Consider the following 23,612-nt stretch of genomic DNA (forward strand, 5'->3'; position numbering starts at 1 on the left):
ATTTTTTTGGTTCTTGTTTTGTTTTTTGATTGTTTAGGGTTTGAGAGATTTCGAGGGGTTTTTAGGGGGGCAGGGGGTTTCTTCCTTTTTTTTTTTTTTTTTTAATTAAAAAAAGATGATGGACATTACTGTGCACTGTGAGTGAGGACTGCTTGCAAGGCCTTTAGATTTTCCTGAGTGATATAATGATGAATCCAGAGCCTTGTGCTGATACAAAAAGAAAGAAAAAAAACCCCAACAAACCAAACACAGAATGATCCTCCTGAAGACAGAGGCATAACAGCAAGACACTATCTAAGATTTGGTCACAAAGTTTAAGAGGAATGTATATGTTACACTCTATGCTCTCTGTTTAGTAAAGGATACATAATTTAAACAGCTCAAAGCCCAAGATGAAGCCTAGTAAAAGCTTTTAAAAGACATCTGAAATGAACCAAAAAGATAGTAACACCATAAAATGATATGGGTAAGAGACTGAGATTTGTGAAATGTCTGTCTCCATTACCCTGACAAAGAAACAACCGTTGTGAAAAAAAAAGAAGAGAAACAAAGAATAGTTTTCAGGTACTGACACATCAGCTGGTCAGAAGTGAAACTGGGCTTATCTTGTTGAATTACGACAGCTGAAAAATACTAAGGAAAAAAATAGGTGCAGGAATATAATCATGATCACTAAAACATCATACTTTTAAAATTCTCAAAGTCATGAAATTACCTTAAAACATTACAAGTAAATTTGAATAGTAAATATAAACATTAAATGTTCAATTAATTTTACCAAGTTCAAACTTAAAACAATACAAAATTAGAGAATCATAGATTCATTTAGTTTGGAAAAGATATTTAAGATCTGCCATGTTCACCACTAAACCATATCCTAAAGTGCCACATCTCCATGTTTTCTGAACCTTTCCAGAAACGGTGATCCCAACACCTCCCTGGACAGCCTGTTTCAATGCCTGACCACCCTTTCAGTGAAGATATTCAGAGGAACTTCAGTGAAGTTCCAGATCACTGATAATGACGCTGAACAGGTCTGGCCTCAGTACTGAGCCCTGAGGAGCACCACTGTGACCTGCCTCAGGTGGATGTAACTCCAGTCAACACCACTCTCTGGGCTCATCCATCCAGCCAGCATTGTACCCAGAGTGTTTACTCATCCAAACCATGAGCAGCCATGTTTCCTTGTGGCACGGATCCGCTTGATTCCTTCTGTTTCCTGATCTACCACTGCGCTCTCTGGGAGCTGTAGCTCTTAGTCCCACAAAACCTCTTTGCTCTGCTTCTCAGCTGAGATGTAGATTTATCATGAGTGTCAGATGCTCTGATACCTTCCAGAGTGCAAAACCTGGCAAAATGTTTTTGTGAAGCATCAAGACAAAATGAAAAAAAGGTCTATTTTTTCCCAGACAAATCATTAAAAAAAACCAAATTAAACTTATAAAATAACTTTTCCAGAATTTTTGTAATTTCTAGAATTTTAGAATTTGAATTTCTGAGTGTCTTTAAATTTTTTCACATGAAATAGACAAAATGTAATTAAAACATTAAGTCAGAATGATATATTTTGATCTTAGTAAAATGTTTCAGTTGACCTCAAACATTCAATATTTTATTTTATGGCAATGAGAAATTATGTGTGCATGTGTTGGATTGGATTTGAGTTATTTTGCTTCAAATATCATAAAAATGTATTTAAGTAATGCAGTTGAAGGCATTTCCTTGATAAGGGGGGAAAATGAAACCCAAACAAACCACTAGTTTTCTGCCTAGAAAATGTTGTGTTATGTAGGTATACTGCAATGAACTACTGAGTTTTCAGGCAGAGAGATGCTTTCTCAGTATAAAAGGACATATTAATTAAGTCGCATCTGAAAATGACAATTTTGAATTTCTAAGTGAACATGGTGAATGAGTTTTTAGGAATCATATGTAATTGAATGGGTCATGTTACACTGTCACAAGGTTAAATTCTCCTCTGTACCTTACCCAATGTTTTCAAACTCATTTCACACCTATACATTTTATTCTTTGTGGCACCTGAGAGAAATAAAATGAAATAGCATCAAATAATTCAATACTAAGAAGTGCATCTCTTTTAATAGTAAGAATAACAATATCTTTAAAAGAATGCTTATAGGCAGTGTGGAAAAGTTAGGGTGAGAGAAGCCCAAACTGGAAAACCATGAGTGTTAAGAATGAAATTAAAATTATAAACAAAAACGCCTCCTTTTTACATTATTTAGTTTCTAGCGGAACTGATTTGCGATCACTAGATTGTCCTTGTGGTGTTTTTTGTTTCACCTATACCTACTTCAGTTCCATCACAACCATTTTTCTCCTAAAACAGTTTATATGGAAACCACCCTATGCTCAGTATCGTTCTATAAATCTTTAACTCCTTATATCCTACTGATATATTCCTACTGAATCCTAATGATTCCTTATTCTAAATGTATATGTCTCTACCTCTCTACTTGTAATAAGAAAAAAAATTAAATTTAAAAATTTACTGGAAAATAAGAAATGCCAGATGGAGGTTATCTAACCAATTCTCTGACAACACAGAGAAAATACATGGTCACAAGCTGTTTGATTTCCACCCTAACTAAAGTTGTGGAGTCACCAGAGTGTCTCAGTAGTTGTAGTTCCACTTCTTTCATGTTCCTTTTCTGAGCTCTCACTTTAATCTGCCTGCATCATGGTACAGTGAGTGCACTGATGTCTCTCTGTAGCTGTGGGACAGAACTCCTGCAGAAAAACACATCCTTTCCAATCCCTGCAACAGACCCTTCCCCCCCATTCTGATCAGTCCTCCTGATAAGATAGTCTGTGCTGTGGCTGCAGGAGTGCACTGGTTAAGTGCCAGTGGAAGGTACCTAAGAGTTTGTACAATTACTTTACTGACCTCAGAACATTACTGTTTTCCTCAAAAAATGAGCTAGAGTACATGATTTTTAAATAAAGCTCTTAGTGTCTCAGAGATCAGAATGTCACATTTCTGTTTTCCTTCAAATGGATTTGAGTGTGATATCCCCAAAGGGCTTTAAGATGCCTTGTTTTTCATTTCCAGGACAGAGCAAATGCCCATGGTTCTTCATGACAAGGGAAGCCCTCTAAAAGAAGCAAAATTTATCCTTTTTTTGGCTTGAAATTATTAAGTGGCAGAATTTTGAGTGCGCGAAACTCGTGATGGCCTATTTCCTTTGTCATACCATTGAGCTTTTCATGTCAGGAGGGTAAATCCTAATACTGTGGGGTCCTGGGAAAACAGGCCAGTAAAGAATGGTCAAGGAGGGACCTTTGCAGACTCTCTTTGATTAGAAAGAAAACAACATTGGGAACATAAACAACTATGTTGCTCTGATGACATTTCATATTCATTTATATAAATTAAGGAAAGAACTCCAATATTTCAAATCCCCAAATTTAGTTTCTGTTGGAAACATTGTCCAGATAAATCCCGGGCAACATATATTGCAAAATAATACAGATTTTTTTTTTTTTAATTCAAAAGTGGTGAAACTTTTTTCATTACTATTCTTATTGAGTGATTTGATGTTTTTTAAATACTGAGTATTAAAGCATTTGGAGGATAAGACCTTTATGAAGTAACAGTTTCAACAAATAACATTTGCTCTTATCTTTTCTAATGACTTTCCAGCAATGAGAAAAACTGTGTAAGTGTGAAGGAATCAGAGAAGGAAAGAATAGTACCATATTTTCATCCTGGAAAAGTAGAATAACTTTAAAAGAGCATCTTGAAATGAGGAAATGTGTGAAATATTCTGGTCTTCTAACTAGCTTCATTTTAAAAGAAGCCCAAAGAAACCTGAGGAAAGCAGAATAATTTCACAAAGGAAGTATTCTTTCTGGGTTTTTATGCAGAAGTTATGGACTCTTTTTACTAATCAAAGAACATAGAAAATTCAGTTTGAATGTTATTATGCCAAAGCAGGAGAGCAAATTCAATCTTTCAGCTGTGAAAAAGAGATTTTACTCCTATTTTAAATGCAAATCCCCAGACATCTTTGCATAGTGTCTCTACTCACCCCTTATAATGAATGGATTCTTCACTGCTGAAATCTTGAAATCTTTATCAAAACTAAGTGCTTTTCACCAATGTGTGTTCTAGTTCAATGACAGGTTTTAGGATTAGGTACAGGAACAATGAAAGCCTATGCTGGGACTCATGCAGGTCAGATTACTTATCCACAAGGTCCTTTGTGGTTGTAAACCCAATGAATCTAATAATCATATATAAAAAGGTGGAAAAGCACATAGGTGAGAAGGGAGGCAAAGCAAAGGAGTTATAATCCAACAGTTTTCTAAACTCCCAAAAGAAACATAAAATAATAAAAATGGCTTGAAAGGGGAAAATGCAAAAAAATATTCTGATTTTCTTATGTATATGTATACACACATATCACACCTTGGAGATTATCCTAATTTGGAAGCTCAGAGTTTTATAGATTATTTTTGTAAGAAGTTGCTGCATTGACACTGTTTATATTTACCTGCAACAGCTATTGATGATCTGATTTAACCCTACCAAAAACTTGTTTCAATATGCAAACTCATTTCCAAGGTAGTATAACCACATGCCAACACTGACTGCTGTCATCCTGGACACTTAGCAACTGGGAAGCAATTAATGAACCATTGCAGGTTAGAGATATAGAGTTCAGCTCACAGGACACCAGTCCCCATTCTGATGTTGTCTTATGCTTGTTAAAGAGAGATTTCTCATCCCAGTGGGTTATATGGGGATCAACAATAATGAACAAACAATTTAACATATCTCAAAAGCCACCACATCATACTGTTGATTATCACAGCTTGACCTACTTGTTAAAACAATGTTAATGATCATCTGACAGTGCTGTCAGTGTCTCTGCCACTGCTTTTCATTCAATTTATTGGATTTAATAGAATTTAATTCCATTTTAAAACTATATTCTGTGGACAAGTACGGTGTTTGTGGAGAAGAGAAACAAAACTCCAGTGAAACAGCTGACAATAATCCCTGAAGAGATAATCATTTTGAGACTTAGATTAAGAAATGAAAAGAAGTGGGACTTCATCCACCTCTCTGTCTGGGGGCAAAATTTTAGACATTACTCTCTAGTCATGCAGTGTAAGAGACAAGAAACACTTATTTCAGGTTTAATGATTTTGGTTTGTTTGTTTGTAAGTATTTGGGAAAAGAGTAATATTACAATTCTGCTTTCTTTTTCTCTCATTTACTATTATATGTGGGTGAGTAGGGGATAGTGAACAATAAATTACACTACTTAGAGATGTAGGCTAAGGCTTTTCTTGTCAGTTGTGTCAATAAAGTACACACATAACATCAGTTTCCCATTACACACATCATTCAGGCTCATATATTACTCAGTATAATGGGAAAAGGGGCCACTGAAATCTAAAATGAAAAGAGAAATTGAAGTACAAGCAGTGAGCAGCAACTGAGCCAAAAAGCAGCTGTGGTAGTGAAACATTTAGTCACTGCTGCTGGAAAAAGAAGAGCTATCACTATTGAGGGCATACAGTGCCACATGCTGGGAAGCTTTGCAGCTGGTGGATGTCAGTGGGACTGGAAGGTACTCATTTCTTAATATTTTTTTTTTTTGGTAATGCATTTGCATTTCATTTAAAGTAATTGAATACAAGCAAAAAACAGAATCCAGCTCATGCTCTTGGCCAAGTCTTGTCAGTTGCCTTTATTACTTGTTTGTATTAGAGGGCAGTTGCCACAATTTTTTCTTTGCCTAAATTCTCATCTTACCAGCTGTGCTACTGTTTGACTTTGCAACTGTGCTATAAAGCCTTTCTGGACCACCTTCTTTTCAAAGTCCAGATCTTGGAGCAGTATGGTTCACTTATATGACTCATAGGACCAATCTTCATTTTTCAGGCCAGTTCTGCTCTGCATATTGTAGTAGTCAAACTTTTATTTGAGGTTCAATATCTTTATTAATGATCTCTATGAGGGGATCAAGTCCACCCTTAGTAAATTTGCAGACAACAACCAGTTGTGTGGGAGTATTGATCTGCTTGAGAGTAGGAAGGCTCTGCAGAGGACTCTAGACAAGCTGGATAGATGGGCTGAGGCCAGTCATATGAGGTTCAATAAGACCAAGTTCCAGGTCTTGCAGTTTGGCCAAAATAACCCCATGCAGCTCTCAGGTTGGGGGCAAAGTGGTTGGAAAGCATCCCAGCAGGTAAGGACCTGGGGATGCTGGTCGACAGTGGCTGAACATGAGCCCAAGTCTGCCCAAGTGGCCAAGAAGTCCAAGGACATAATGGGCTGTGTCAGCAATAGTGTGGTCAGCAGGAGTAGGGAGGTGATTCTGTCCTGTACTGGGCACTGGTGAGGCCACATCTCCGGTTGTGGGCCCCTCAATTCAGGAAGGACATTGAGGTGCTGGAGAGTCCAGAGAAGGGCAATGAAGCTGAGGAAGGATCTGGTACACAAGTGTGATGAGGAGCAGCTGAGGGAGCTGGGGTTATATAGCAAGAGAAGGAAAGGCTCAGGGGGGACGTTATGACTACAACTAGCTGAAAGGAGGTTGTAGCGGGGGGGGTTGGGCTCTTCTCCCGACCACCTAGTGACTGGACAAGAAGACATAGCCTCAAGCTGCACCAGCGGAGTTTTAGGTTGGACGTTAGGGGGAATGTGATTAGACATTGGAATAGGCTGTCCAGGGAGGTGGTGGAGTCACCATCCCTGGAGATATTGAAGAAATGACTGTACATGGTCTAATTGACAGGGTGGCATTTGGTCAAAGGGTGGACTCAATGATCTCAGGGGTCTTTCCCAACTTAATTGATTCTATGATTCTGTAAAGCTGATAAATTCTCCCTTGTTTCAACTAAAGCTGTCTAACATTCATTGGGTCATCCTGCAATGCTCATTATTACTGTTTCTTGCATGGTGCTGTTATTGCTGTAGAACCATAAAATCACAGAACAGTTTTGACTGGAAGGGACCTTTAAGGATTGCGCAGATCAAATCCTTCCATTGGCAGGGACACCTTTCACCAGTCTACTCAAAGTCTCATCCAACCTGACCCCGAACAATTCCAATGACGGGGTATTCACGACTTCTCTGGGCAACCTATGCCAGTGCCTCACCCTCTGGTGTTTCATAGTAGGCCAAAAATAGATGCAACTCAAATGGTCAGTTTTTCTATTCAGATAACGAGTTGCTTTCAGTCCCTGTTTAGGAAGTTTCATAGCTTGTTCTGAAGGTTGCTTATAATAGAAAGCCCAGAGAAACAAAAGAAGAAAGGTAAGGTGATATTATCCCTTTCTCACAGAAATGGGAAGACAGAAGAACAAAAAAGTAGAGCCTGAAGCCCAAGTGATTATTTTAATACCTGAGTTGTCTTTCCATAAAATTTATGAAGTGAACGGAAGACAGAAGAACAGCCTCGGTTCTGACTTTAAAGCTGTGAAAAGCAAAACAACATTGAGGCTCATTATTAATTATAACACACTAGAAAGGGAGGCAGAGAGGTGGTGGAATTATAGTCTATTTTCTGAACTAATACTTATGAAAACTGGATGGCATCGTCTGTGATTTCATAAATGTTCTGGAAGAAAGTGTAGTGATTGCATAATAACCCCATCAAAAGGGTGGTTGATTAGTTTAGTCAATTTGGCATACATTTCAGCTATTATTTTCATTTGTGAAGCATAGGCTGAATGACACAGTTGCTTTTATCCTGTGCACTTTGCAAATGAGCATCCTAAAGCCTAAAGTGGTTCTTTCTTACTTCTCCACAACTTGGGGTATAACTGACAACAATGTTGAAAGATCACAGTTAAAGAAAAAAGCAAAACTTCAGATTTGAAGGGAATTATGGATTTCTTATTTTGCAACCACCCATTCAAAACAGGGACAAAATCCTGCACAACTTCTATCCTAGAAGTGTACAAAGTTATTTTGTCTGTGACTAGGTCACTGAAATACCATTAATATCAGCTTATAGTTATTCTCTCTGACATTTATCAAGAAGGTGAATATTTCTGTCATCTCTACTCCTCTTAACTCTATGTTGGAGTCTTGACTGGGACTTACTGTGTTCTGAAACATTTGTCCACACCCAAAAGAACGTCTTTAGCTTCCCAGGGGTGAAATTCATAGCTGACACTATGCTGAAGATTGGTTCAAATTATCAACTTAGTATGGAATAACTATTTCATGCAGATTTTGTATGACCACAAAATCTGCATTTCGGAATTTCTGTTTCTCTTCTAACAAACTCATTTATGTCCACTGTCAGTATTTTATTCAAATCAGACCTCATCAACACATTTTTTTTCTTTTTTTTTCTTTTTTTTTTTTTGATTTTGTGGTTTAGGAGTGTTATTCCCAAATTTAGTACTCCCACTAAAAAGACCACAAGCTCCTCCACTTACACTCTCCAACAGGAGGCAAAAAATGGTAAAAATCACAGGTTGAGACAAGAACAACTTACTGGAGCAGTCTTTTTTTTTTTTTTGGTAGTTGTTCATTCTTTTGTAGGTTCTGAACAACATGTCAATGCCACATCCTTTCTTGCTCTTCACTTTAGAGGAGCATTCCCTAGTTCAAGTGTACTTTATTACTCTATGGTAACCATATATGTGTTCTGCCTAAATTGTGGGAAAAGGATCTTAATTCCATTTTCATACATCTAAGTAAATCTGTCCTGGACGAGGCTAGATGAGACATGGGAATTGAAGCTATGCTGTCTGTCTAAACTGGGTGACCTTGGAGCATTTTGAATATTTGAGTCCAAGGTATAAATCCAGTCTTGGTCTAAAGATTCATCAGCAAAAACTAGGCCCTGTGTATTTGTTTCCAAAGGAAAAAAACAAACTGTGTGAAGAAAATATAGCATAACTTACAGTATTTACAACCAAATCTCATGCTATTTTATAGTGGTGTCAAGGTTTAACCCCAGCTGGCAACTAAGTACCATGGAGTCACTCATTCACTCACTCCCTGCCCGCACACCGGGATGGGGAGGATAATTGGAAAAGAAATTAAAACTTGTGGGTTCAGATATGTAATAATAATAATAGAATCTTAATGAAAAGTGAGACAAGAAAAAGACAAAGATGAATTAAACCCGAGAGAAACAAGTGAAGCACAAGACAAAACTCACCACCTATTTACCTCTGCCTAAACTGTCCCCCAGCAGTAGTTGGCACCTCCTACCCAACTACCCCGATTTTATACTGGGTATGATGCTCTATGTTGTGGAAGATCCTTTGTTCTATTTGGGTCAACCCTCCTGGCCATGCTGCCCCTTGGCTTCATGCGTCCCCACTCATTGGTAGAGCATGGGAAACTGAAAAGTCCTTGATTACAGTGAGTACTGCTGAGCAACAACTGAAACATCACTGTCTTACCAGCATTATTCTCATATTAAATCCAAAACACAACACTGTAACAGCTACTGGGAAGAAAATGAACTCTGTCCCAGCCAAAACCAGGACAATGGAGTGTAGGATCTTGGGGTGGTTCTGCTGCACTACCCAGAAGGGATATACTCACTGACTTGGGCTGTTAATGATTTGTAAAGTTTATTGCAGGTTATTTTTGTTTTCTCTCTCTCCCAACCTTTATTGACATTCTGAAATGTTCTACACTCTGGATATGTTTTGTAGATTTTTCTGGAGAGCATCCGAGAAGCCAGTGAAAGGTTCCAAACCTCTTTATACATCACTGTTCATAATTCTACATATGCCCATGCATATTCCAGAATAAACAGGATATAGAGTCAACTTATGTACAACATGGATTTGGGAATCCCTATACTTCTTGCTGAAAATCTTGTGTTTTCTACAAGTGCAGCTGGAGAGTACTAGATGTAAAGCAGAAGCAGAACAACTCTGCCATGATACCTCATCAGAGGAGGAAGGCAATGTGAATTCTTCCAGCCATTTTCTTTCATCAATTCTTATCTCATTTTGTCTTTCAGAACTTTGTTCTATTCCTCTACTTTTCATCCTATTTGTCTGGTTTCTAGTCTTCAGTCACTTTCTTGTTTTCTATCTTATTTTTCCTCTTCTTTCTTTCCTCCCAGAATACTCCCTCTTTGTCAGCTTGCATCCATCCCCACCTCTGTAAAATAGTGTTTTCAAAGTTTATGTAGTTAGTGCATGTTGCTTGCTCTGAGAGAATGAGGGACACAGAAAGCAGTGACTAATATCAGAATCATGAGTGAAGATATGTTTTATTCATAAACCCTGCATCTCCAGTGAAATTAAAAGCAAAGCAAAGGGTCGAAGCTCTGAACCCTCTTTCCTGGAGCCTGTAAACCAATAAAGGCTTTATATTAGCTATCGATATCTATCTCTGACTTGGCTTAATAACATCTTATTCCCTGTTTTCAGCAGCCATCAATAATATTTCTGCCTGCCCGCTCAGGTCCCCATCTCTGCGTGCAATTGCATTATAAGGGTCTATAAGCCCAATTTGCTTCACATTCTTATTTTTGGAAAAGGCTGGCTGGCTTTTGTAATGAGAGCAGCTGCCAAGAAGGCTTGACAGAATTTGTGGCCCATCTGGCTTATAATCTTCATTCAATATCGCAGGAGCCTAAACTCCCAGACCAACTGATAAGTCAGAGCGTATAGGCAAGCAGTGGCAGTAATCTTCCTTGTGATTTCTCATTAAGGACAGGGACATCTCAGTGAATCTCTCATATCCTGGCTATCATAGTTTTGTTTGGTTGGGTTTTTTCTTTTCTTCTTTTTTCTTTCTTTTTTCTTTTTTTCCTAACAAGACCAGTGTTGTTCCACTTTTTAAAATTATGTTAAAAAAAAAAACCATGGCAGTTTAAAAAGTATTTAACTTCCCTGTATCAAGTTTAAGAAACTAGGAAACCAACAGTCTGATTCTGCCTTTAAACTCAACAGCAGTTTGCCACTGTTCATACCAAAAGTATGTGTGCTGACATTGTCCTCTCGGAACCACAGAAAACAAGGCAATAAATAATCCTGAGAAATCATCCAGCATGTTTCCCTACTGCCATGTGGGATCAGTTAAATCTCCTGGATCCTCAGACCTCAGTCATCTTTGTAGCATCCTCAGACTGTCACATTAGTGCTTTAAATCCTCACTCTTCAAAGGTTTTTTTGGGGTTATCTCAACTTCTCCAAAACTTGCAGTTTCCACTCCAAACACAGGAACAAGTTGATTATCCTGAATGCAGCAGTGTTCACACACTCACTTCTTGAACACAAGGATCACTTAATCTTTTATTCTTTCCTCATAAGCTGTGTTTTTTAAAGCACTGTTCGTCTTCATGCTCAGTTCTCTTTGAGGACTTCTAAATGACATACAGAGACTCTTGCACCCTCGATGCACCTCCCATGTAGCAGATATGAGTGGGCCACTCTGTTGGAGCCTGGTTGTCCTTTAACATTTCATCCAGCCTCAGCTGTCTGAAAGCTAAACCTTCCTTTTAAACTTATCACTTTGGCGCTTTCTAGGAGCCTAGGCATCCTTAAATGTCAGAGAAGGATAGCTCCAGAGTCCTAACCATCTCACCTAGTTTAGAGATTTTTCTTCAGAAGGACTGAGACCCCTTTTGTCAAAGCAGACTTTCTCTGCTGACTACAGTGGGGACAAGCTATGACCAGAGGCCCAACTTTTACAGGACTATCAAGATCAATTCCTCTATTAGCAGAGGAAATGAATAATGTATTTTTTTTTTCTTACAGCCCTGCATGTCTCATCTAATTTTTTTATTTCTTGTAAGATGAGAAGTCCACATTTTTTGTTCCTCTCTGCTAAGGCATTTATCACTCTTGAGATAAAAATTGAGCTTATGCAGGGGTTATCTGTAATATGTTGGAATTTTTTAATGCACATACATTTCACAAAAGCCTCTGAGATCTCCTAGAGCTTTGCCACACCTGATGAGAAACAGCCCAGGAGATATTAAGGGAAGAGACAACAGGTCAGTTGGCTAAACACAGGAAAAATCCTATGTTCATATATTATTTTTTTACACATTCTTATGACTCATTTTTTTAATGTTGAAAACCTCTCTCAAAGCAAAAATAAATAAATAGTAACACAAAATAAAACAACGTAAAATAAAACATGAAGAATTGTACCTTACATGAAAAAATAATTTCATAAGTATGAGGATAAAGAGTATTTGAAAGGCATATGACAACACTGGAAAAGAGAATGGATAGTTTAAAATACTGAGGAACCTATTTGCCCATTAATCTTTTTTTTTTCTCCCCCGATGTCAGACCTAATTTCAAACATGTTAGACTGTTATAAAAGTAACCACATGACACTGTGCTTTAAAACCCATTCAGCTGTGTGGTCATCCTCTGTTTCATAGCATAAGGTTTTATGAGGATGAGGAAAGTAAAAGTCCATTACGAAACTCCACCAGCATGGCAAATAATTTACTTCACAGGTGGGTCTGCTGATTTTTTTAGGGCTCATTGCAGTTTGAAGAATGACGCTGTTTAAGTTCTAACACTGCTTATTGTGCTGCTACCATGTCATAAGAATTGCAGGGTAAGAAAACAATACAGGTCAAAAAGATTTTATTTAATTTTTTGGCTAAATTTTCCTCTACCCAAGCAGTTCCCTGTGATTTCAGTTATGGTGGATGGATACAGGAAGGATTCTTTATAAGAATCTAGTTTTCACACAAGCAGCAAGAAGCAATTTTGAAGTAGCACATTTTGGGAAAAGAATAGCTGAAGTTAGAAATAGTTAGCTAAAGGTAAAACACAATCTGGAAACTACAGATTACCTGCTTGCAGAAGAGAACCTCAGCTCATTAGATTGCTAACTCACAAACTCATTAGCTCTCTGCTTATTAAGTACTTAGCTCCATTTAATTCAGTGCTCATCTTACTGTTTAACATATTATTTGCTCCATGCACCATATCTGACTCAGAGTTGGTATAAAGCAGTTAATTTCAGTGAACTTCAACAAGGTTTAGCAGTAAAACTTGCCTCTGCTCCTGGTTTGTTTGGTTTTGTTTTTCTGTTTTTGTTGTTTGGGTTTTTTTATGTTTTGAGTTTTTTTGTTCGTTTGTTTGTTTGTGGATTTTTTTGCGTCTGAGTTGCATAGAACTCATATGATGAAAGCATTAAAATAAAAGCAAGGAATAAAAGGAGTCATCAACCTTTAGTGTTCTTGGAAAAAAATAATATGACAGAACAGATTTGTTTCCAGATTTAATCTTTGTGTTTTTCTTCATCAAACTTGAAACCATATTTTCCTGAAATATTTAAAGCTGCGAATTGGCTAGTGTGCGAAGGACTGATGTCTGTTCTGCTAAGTAGTGCATGTTTCTGATTTGCAAAAGAACTCCAGCTTTTGCTTATAACATTCAAAACCTGCTTATAGTTACTGCAGTCAAAAGGGTTAGTCATGCGCTAAAAGTGAAACAGGGCATGCTGCAGAAAACTTAAAATTGAAAGGAAAATCATGAGCTGTCCAAAAAAATTTAATCTGTTGATCTAGGATGACAAGTATTAAAAATGTCATACATTTGTGGCAACTTACGGCCTGGAAAGCTAACTTGTGCTTGTTGTTCTTCCCCAAAGTTGAGAGAGTGAAATGTACAATTATTTGTATTTCATGAGTTTCCAAGTAGCAGATGGGCTCAGTGTCCCACCATCCCAGATTTGTTAAAGAAAAAAAAAGTCAGGTAGGTAAAACATAGGAAGGAAAAATTTCCCTATCTCAGCAGACTCTTGTTTGGTGTCTCCATTTCAGAGTTCTGGGATGGAAACTTGAATTTCAAACAGAGCAACCCAGCAACCCACCAACCCCTAAGTCTTATTGTCTTGCAACTTTTTCTGCTCAGCCTTTTCCAAAAATAAACACTTTAGATACAATTCCATTTTGATTTTGTGGTGTAAAAAGATAAGAAAAAAACTACCTGCCTTAAATTCTGACAGAATAATAGAATGGTTTGGGTCAGAAGGGATCTTGAAGGTGATTCAATTCCACCTCCCCTGCTAGGGGCAGGGATGCCAACCACTAGGACAGGTTGTTCGTGGTTATGTGTTTGATAACTAATCTCAGGTATTATGCTTTGCAACTGTGGTTATAGCTCCTTCTTCAAGACAAAGGTACTGATGTAACTTAAACCAGCATTATGCTCAGAATATCTTTTATTATTATTATTTATTTTCTTTTCTGGTGTGTTTTTGTTGGATTTTTTTTCATTTGTTTGTTTTTTTTTTTTTTTTTCTTTTTTCTCTGTCTGAGTCTCAAGGAAGGACATCATTATGATTTACAGAAGAACTATGTTTAAATGTTTTGAGATGATGAGATTTCAGGTATTGCAGTGTTCTGGTTAAAGTTCCTAGAGCTGCTCCTGCTATTTATACTTGTCAACCCAAAAAAAGGTGGAAAATGGTGACAAGGGTATGAAAGAAATAAAAATAGCACCAAATTAAGAGTAAATAAAATTATTTCCAAATCCTTCCTGCAGGGTCAGTAGTAGTCCACATCCTTAACAATGTAGGAAGCAGAATGAAACAGGGGGGAAAAAGGGACGTGAGATGGGGAAAAAAAAGATTTCTATAAAAATTCAGCTTCATTAATGGGAGATACTGCAAGAGGGGAGTTCAGGGATTCATTATCTCAAAAATAGCAGTCCAAACTGACAGGAGTGGGTGAAAACTTCCTGACCCTATGGACTAGTGGATTTTATAGTTACTTGTATTTGTCTTTTTAAAAGTTAGGAGGTGGGGAGGGAAAAAAAAAAGGAAAGGAGTAGCCTGCTCTCTGAAGCCTTGGGGCTTTTCTGATACTGTGGAAAGGAAGTAGAGGGAAAACAAAGCATAAACAAACTAGAGCTCCTGCCCACAAATAACCAATAGAGACTAAAAATACTATTACAACTGTACAATAGTTTAAGGCCAATGTATTCCCTTTTCTAAGACTGTGAAAACCTGATCCACATAAGGCATTAAAATTCATAACACATGAAAATTAGGAACTCCTGGAAGCAGTTTCTCCTTCTATAAGTACAAATTTTCACTGCCTACATCTAGCATTTAAAGGAAACCATCCAGATAATTAAAATGCCTATAAATGAAATGTCAAAGTTAAATGTTTTTCTTTTTTTCTTTCCTTTTATTTTTTTTTTTTTTTAAGAAAAGTCTTACTGCTTAGGGAAAGTGAAACCTTTACTCTAAAATCATATGGCTTAAATGCCACTATCTTTGTAAAAGAACAGAATAATTAAGTTTGCCACGTTAAATGGGTCTATAGGTCTAACCCTTTCACTGCTCAGTATGCAAACTTTATGAAGGAGGGGAGGTATATAATAAGTGTATATATTGTTTTAAATACTGCCATCATTTCATTATTTTAAACATGAATCATAGTGCATGTAGCTGTCACTCCAGTGTTCTAGGAAGAAATTAATCATGTACACAGAAAAAAATTAATAAAAAATCAGTATTTGGCAGCCTTCAGATTCCTTTTCATAACTCTCATTTTTCTCTGATAGATGGAACTGATGAAACAAGGAAATAAATCATGCACAATTAAAATGAGTAAAAGCTGAAAAGACTGTATCAGTGATTATGTTAAAGAAAATGGGAGGTGGAGGGAATTCAAACATGGGTTGGATTCCCTCATTTATCATTCATTGACACTGATACCTGAATTTTAATTGAAACCTCCCATGTGGTTGGCATCTGTCAGGATGAGGCAGATTTTCAGCAGGAAGAGGGGCGAACTTAGTTGTGAGCCGGATTTCAAAAGTGATAGGAAGCAGTAGGAGCTCTTCTTATCAGTTACCATCATGGTGGCCTGGGAACAATGCTGGAGTTTTAGAGGGTTCATCTTCCCCTTCCGTTATGAATGGTACTCAAATAATATACAGCATTTTGTGTGTCCTCACTTTTCCAGATAAATTGGTATGTAACTCTCTACATCGTGGAAGCTATAATCCATTCACAGAACCACGGCTGTGATGAAGAATGGAAACATAATTCACCATTCAAAATATCTCTGGGGCACATCTGTGGGATGTAACTATTTTAATCAACATACTTAAGCTGTATTTTTTAATTATTATTTAAAAATTATGTGGTATGGTAGGGAAATACAAATATCGGTACAAATTTTTCACCACAGACCAAATCTTTTTGAATTATTTTTTTCTTATTATTTATACAAATTATTACTATCCGTAGAGATGTTGTGGAAAGTAAAAAAAGAGTCTATTTTTTGAAAGAGAATTCTTCTTGTCACTGATAAGGATAGGGACACTACAAGATTTGCCGATAATATTTTCTGCCAATAAAACACTCTTAGTTTTGCTAAATAGCTAAACAATCAGGTTGATAGAGATAAACAGATTAATTTCTTCTGTGGGTAAAGCATGGCACTGGTTCACCAGTTGGTTTCCTCGGTGTGGAGTCTCTTGGTTTTCAGTCTCCAAACACTCAAGCCATGACCGACTAATTTATTCTTGCTTCTTTCCTGCTGGTTATGATGTAATAGTGTGTAGGAAGTAGGTAGGAACTTAATCCTAATTCACGTGGCATATCTGCACCGTATACCTTTGAGTAGCAAAACTCTAGTAATTAAATTGCTCAGCAGAATATTGTAAGATTTTCTCATCTACTGAATGATGAAGGAGTTTGCTACCATTTTCTCCCTTTTAGATCAGAAAGAAGGAAGGATAAATGTGACCTTTATGGTTTTCACAGTATCAAAAGAAAACTCCCATCACCTGACTACTGTATTAAGTGCAAGTGTAATTTATGTTACAGGTGATACTGAAACATGTCTCAGGTTACACTCAAGAATACAGAAGGAAGGATTACCAAGGTTGTCTGCTGAGATATGAAAACTCAGTTCTCACCAGAAGCTTAAGGGAATTAAGCTTCAAAGCCAAACACATTCAACAGCTTTACTAATCATCCATCAGCTATAAAAGCAAAACTGACCCAGCTGTTGAGAAACTAAGCTCAAACTCAAAAAGTCCTCTTTCCTTGTTCAACTGATACCACTTGCTTCTTGACCATTTTTTAGGTATTATAACACTAAAATGGGAATAGCCATACTCATATCTCAAAATATTGCTGGGAATATAAGTATTATGATTCTGTCTTTTTTTTTTTTTTTTTTTTAAGTCAGGTTTAGATTCTCTGGTAATGAAAGTCAGAAAAAAGGATAGATAAACAAGACAAGTGAGTGTAAAGGAAAAAAAAAACACATTTTGATCTGACTTTTGCTTTCACAATGTCAACTGAATCCATGAAACAGATGGGACTTTCTCAGGGTGGCCTGTGACAAAAAGGGGCTAGCTTTCAATCCACACTTATTTTTTCGATTATTATTATGTCTTGGCTGGAGGAACATTTTAATCCCCGTCATTTTTTTCATAAGAAAATTTGGTACAAAAGAGAAAGTACTTTCCTGGGGTGATGGACAATAAAGAGAGAATGTAGCATTTTGTCTGTGCTCTGAGAACTACAGAGGAAGCAGCACTGAAAGGCTACCCTGGCAATACTATGTGGTAATACAAAAAATATTGCAGTTCTAGGTGCAAAAATGATTGTAATTTGAGAGTTGTTATCAGCATCTCAGTATTTCCTGCTTTTCTTTCATCAGAGAAAAAAGGAATAAGAATGAGGAAAAAAATAAACAAAAACCCTTTATAAACAAAAAGTGGGAGGGTGTAGCCAGTCTAACATCAACAGAAGAATTGTGTATAAATCATTAACAGATGTATCATGTAATATGTAGAACCTGGAAGGGTCTTGCAAATCAAATCATATATAATTTGCATGGATCAAAACTCACTGCTTCTGGCTACAAATCTCCACATCCACAGGCTGGAGAATGCTTGGTATCACCTGCCAGTGCAGTGTGTGTGAATCATGATGGACTCCGATGGTTTTGTGGTACCCTACAGCTGGAATATGCACAACGGATGTGTTTCACAAGGTCTGAGAATTGTAATTCATTTGACTTCAGATGCTTATGGGTAGATTCACATAGGCTAAGAAGTCACTACAGGAGTTTAAATTAAAGGTGATGATAAATAGTGGTGTATTGAGTTGTGGGAAAGAGTCTAATGACGTGCCTTAAGGACTAACACTGGGTCCAGCTTTATCTTCACTAATGATCTGTAAATGAGAGTCAATAGCACAGTTATTAAATTAATGGATGCAACTAAATTGGGAGGTGTTGCAAAGCCAAGTAAGGCGAGAAGAGCAATGTAAAAGGATATATGAGACATGGTGATAAAAGAACAATCCACAACTCAAAGCTGTAGCATGGGATGAAAATCAGATGGAGAATAAGTATATACCCCAGGAGAAAGAGAGAAACACTTGGAAATTAGTGCTGCAAGAAAATAAAATAATGGAAATAAAATTGTTTAGCAGAATGGATGTCAGTTTTTGCAGTATGATATACTCAGAACAGACTGAAAAATGATAGATTTATTTCTGTTTGCATACACAGAGATACTCTTTCAGGGACAAAGAGTAGCAAGTTACCTTTCTGTTGAACTGCAAAGATAAAAGGTTTTGAGTTGTGAAGATAAGAGATAAATTTTTACTCAGGTGAAAAGGTGTTTGTAAGCCTCACTTTAGTTCCTCTTTACTTGGTGAAAGACCAAGGATTAGATTCTTCAGAGTATTCAGGTATTTAGATAGATATGTGCCTAGTGAGATTTTCAAAACCATCTATGCATTGATTTTGATGGGAATTAGGCATATGTGAACAGTTGGAATACTCATTTGATGTCTATTTGCCTCTTTATGCATGTTAATAGCTATATAAGTGTTTAAGCTACTTCTGAAAATGGATCTTAGCTATTTAAATGAATTGCGTCTTATGACGCTTAGGCTGAAATAGCTTTAAAAATCTAGGCATTAAAACCTGATTCCTGGTATTTCACTTAGAGCTAAATGTAGGAGTCATCTCCCATAACACAGGTTGCCTAAAATTTTAGCCTCCTGTCTAAGCTACATGTCAAGGCTTTCTGTAATCAATGAAGGGAGTTAGATACCTCCAGAGAGTGATTCATCCTAATATGGTGCCTAAGAGAGGTGACCCATTTCCACCTCTCTCCATTAACTGCAGAGACAAGCTAGATAATGATCCTTGCCCAGAATTCACTTTTAGCATAGATGAGGGAAAATCATCCCCACTGCTATGATTCTCAAAGGTAAACTCCAAAACCATTGATTTCAGGTTAACGTCACCTATAAAAATGGAATAAAGCTTTGATTTCATCAGAGAGATGTAGGACGTCTGTTACAAATATCCAGAATTATGAAAGAGAATTTTCTATCATTAACACTGGTGTATTCAGCTGAGCAATACTAAAAGAAAAATTAAGTGACAAGTTTCCAGGTAGTATAATATAATGCTTATTTTAGATATTTATACTTAATAATTTATTAAATTATTTTTTAAGCGGTCAACCCCCTTTGTGGTCTTTTTTTAGCAAGTACTATCTCCTACCATAAGCTAATTTTTAGCTGAACTGAAAGTGCTGTTTTTGTTCATTGTCTCCATAATGAATTTCAGAATAATTATGAGAAGTGTTTGTTAGGTATGCCTCTCTTGATCATATGAAATAGATAATACCCCTGTTGTCCCAGATGTTTATTATTCAGATTTCATCAGGTAACCCAGCAAAACAGGATCTTCCCAGATAAAAATAAGTTCCACAGGCAGACTTTGGAAAGGGGAGAGGAGTGCATGTGACTGAAGATAGCGCTGCCAGCATGGTGCTCTGTGCTAGCAGACTGCCAAAAATAATAGCAGCAGCTTTTCTTTTTTTATTTTCTTTTTTTTTTTTTTAAGGCGCTGGTTATAGAGGACCTTTCACGTTTGGACAAGAAAAAAAATCTATACTAAATTCTTTTTAAACTTTGCTGCTTTGTTGTGTTTCTTTAAGTCTATGTCCGCAGGGAGATGTACTGCCTGTGGTTTACGGAAGATGGCAAAGATATGATTAAATTAGCCCTCCTATTTCAACAACAACATCAAGAAAAGTTGCCACAGTGCAGTAAGGTCTTCCAATAGGATGTGGAGGATTTTTTTTTGCTGCTGTTGGGTTTTGTTTAGTTTCTGAAGTTATTGAGAATAATTGTTATTCATTAATGACACTCGGTGTTTCCATATAAACGGACCATTTGTCCAAAGAGCTCAAACTCTTTAATAGACATACCAGCAGCACCACTATTTCTTTTTGTGGGTATGACTATTGAGGTAAAAACGATTATGAAGGTTGTCCAAGGTTGAACATAAATTCAGAGAAGGCGGAAGGTTGACAGAAACACGTATGCATGTTGGCTTCACAAAAAGAGGAAAAAAGAGCAAAACTTAGATTTTGGGAAACCGAAGTACATAATAAAACTCAGGTTCTATAGTAGCACAATGAAGATCTTTTCATGATCTTTTCTTTCTGCATCTGTGATTTATTTCTGCTTTTTAAGAGAACTGTTTTCTCTCATGTAGCCATGCACTTTCATTTTTCCTCAAAAAAAAAAAAAAAGAAAAAGGAAGGAAATCTCATCATACCCTTCAAAACTATGATTCTGAGAGTTCACTTATAGATGGTAAATTAGAGAGCCCTTAAAAGTGTAGCTGCAAGATTGCGTGAGGACTGAGGAGTTGCAAAGACGAACCTCTGCAGCACGAGTCTTCCTTTTGAAAGCTTGAACATGGGACTTACAATTCTAATCTGCATTAGTTTTATGAATTACATTTTCAGCATTAATCTAAATGTATTATAAACAAATAATTGAACAGTACTTGAGTACTCATATCTTTGGTATGATATCTAACTGGGCTTTACCCATGACCTAGATGTGGAAACTAGATATGTTCAATAGCCCTTTTCTCATCCTTGGGGCCAAACTGTCTTCTAAAGGTATATATCTATTTTTATCTCTGTGAGGATGATTAATCTGTGGATTATACCCTTAGGCCATCTAAATTACGTGTTGTCTAAAGAGATGATACTGTCAGATGCATAGAGAATTACCCAATCTGCATATGCAAATTCAGGCTCTAAATAATGAACTTGACCTGTTGAACCCTTTATGGGTTGGTCTGATAGGATTTAACATATACAAATAACTTCTCTGGAGCTTTTTGAGCATCCTTAAATTTCTTTGTTCTACAGTGGAAGTCATCTTTGGGAAATGAATTTCCTCTAAACTTGGATCAACTTCTCAAATGTCTATCTAAGAAGAAGGAACACAATGATTCTATCATAACCCTTTTTTTATGTACTTCCATAAGGAAGCTGTGCACTTAATTAGCTTCTTATGATGGTAAAAATGATGCATTTTCAGAAATGAAAGCCCGGAATATGTAAACACTTACTGAAATGAGCAATTCACTTCGGAAATGAAAAATGATTGCCATTCACTTAAGGTCTTAAAGGACACTCAATTGTTGTTATTCTACATGGAAAAAATGTGCCTATTGTTAGTAACAACAAATACATTTACTATTATTTAGATTAAACCTTGTTTCCTCTTTCTGTATGTATATGTTTTTTTCAGGATGTCAAGTAGTCCTTTTAATGTGCCGCTTCCTTAATTGTTTGTTTGAGTCTTCAAGCCCTCACAACAGAAGGAAGAAGAATGGAATTGAACAATGAGACCAAAGTGTTTGAATGCATAAGGGAAAAGTTGGAATTGAATCATTCTGATCAATTCTGAAGTGGTTGTAGCCTACTAATTATTATTATTACTGACTAGATTTCAAGTAGATGTCTTAAATGACGTTTCTTTCCTTCATCATTGTATGGAATGCAAAATTGTTGTCAAGAAAATGCATCCTTTGTTCTTAAACACTCTCAGGGATTTCAACTATAGTTGGGGGCAGTCTGTCTTCTGAAATTGGGACTGAAAATCTGGACTGAAATAAGTACACTAAGAAGAGGAAAAAGGATGAAGCAGACATTATTCTCAACAGAGAAGACTTGAGATGACTGTTCAAATAGCAACTTTCCTTAGGATCAGAAGATTTAATTCATTTCACTGCATTTCAGTCTTTGAATTTTGGAGCTTTATGAGTGTTGGTGGAATAAGTGACTCTGAATTATATAGGTTACCTCCTCATGTCAAATGGAAAAAAGGTTTTGAAGGAGTAAGAGGAGGGGGAGGTGCATATATTTGACCAACGCTTACTATGACCTTAACAGGGAGTCAGAGTGAATTGACAGAAATGAAAAACAAGTGAATATCCATCAAACTGTGTATAATTCAGGATCTCTGTTAGTTTTGTACTTTTTTCATTATTTTCTGATAGATTATACTACATTGTATTCACAGCTTTTAGCATCTACGATGTCTAGACGGAAGCTTATAGTTATTTGACTCCAGTTTGAAATTAACATTCTTTTTGACAAACATCACTTAAACTCTTTTTGAAAATCTCAAACTACAGTGTTAAATAATATCTAAATCCAGTCTCCCCTTCAGTTAAGTTTAATAGATATTGGATTAGGCCCTTAAGATGCAGCACTGCAGCCTCTAGTTAGTTCATTAAGGGCACGATCCAATGCCCAGTGACATCAATAACAGTTTTTCTATTGATTTCACTAGTTTTTTGATTGCACTGTAAATCCCCGATCCAAGCAAAGCTCTTAAGCCTGTGCTTAAATTCATTGCTGGATCCAGTCACAGATAAAGCCTGTTCCAGTTCTCTAGATTCTTTGTGCAGTTTGTCTTTTATTGCTGTGATTAAAATGGTGACTGGGGACAATACTTTTCCAAACTCTCTGATGTGTATAGAGATGAAAGTTGCTTCCCCAACTGTTTTACTGAAGGAAAGAGCACAGGATGGATCGTGGCAGATCTATGGACTCTCTAAGCTCACAAAAATATATCACAAAATATTTCATTAAAGCCGAATGTTATTTCGTCTGTTTTAAGACCCCTAAATTGTTGAAAGAATTGAGAACTATGTTGCACAAACTGAAAAGGGAAAAAAAATCACCACTAACCCATAAGTTGTAATAGAACTTAGCTCAGGAAGGAGAAGCTTTAGATCTAGGTTACAATAGAGCTGCAAATGCTGACAGATGACAAAGCATGAACTCTAAGCAGTGTTAGACTCTTATAATTTTATAGATTTTAACATAATTATCAATGCTTTCCTTTCAGCTATTATGCCATTTTAATTGCATGCAGCTTATTTCTATGGTTTATAGAGCTATATTTGCAACAAGAAAATGAAAGAAGCAAAATGAAAATGGAAGAATTATGCTAAAGAATCTACTGAGTTCTGAATCAGTGCTTTTTACTTTATCTGTGATTCATTTTTTTCTGTTTTTGCCTTTATACTGATGGCTATTATAGGTCAATGACTGTCTAGGTGGTTTTTCTGCTGAAGAAGTCACTTTGAAAAATTTTCAGGCTTCAAAACTTCTGAAATGTCACTTGTCAAAGTTACCTTTTTCATTTCTTCATTTTGTTAGTTCATCTAAATAACCAAGAAAACTTTTCTATTGTTTTCTGTGTCCCTTTCATTCATGCTGTGGTTTCTTTGCCACTCCCTACTCCGGATAGAGGTTCAGAACTTAACCAGAAAAATGAGAAAGGTTCAGCACTTAAGCAG

This window comes from Lepidothrix coronata, unplaced genomic scaffold, assembly GCF_001604755.1.
Source record: "Lepidothrix coronata isolate B3197 unplaced genomic scaffold, Lepidothrix_coronata-1.0 Scaffold72, whole genome shotgun sequence".
In the NCBI taxonomy this organism is placed as follows: domain Eukaryota; kingdom Metazoa; phylum Chordata; class Aves; order Passeriformes; family Pipridae; genus Lepidothrix; species Lepidothrix coronata.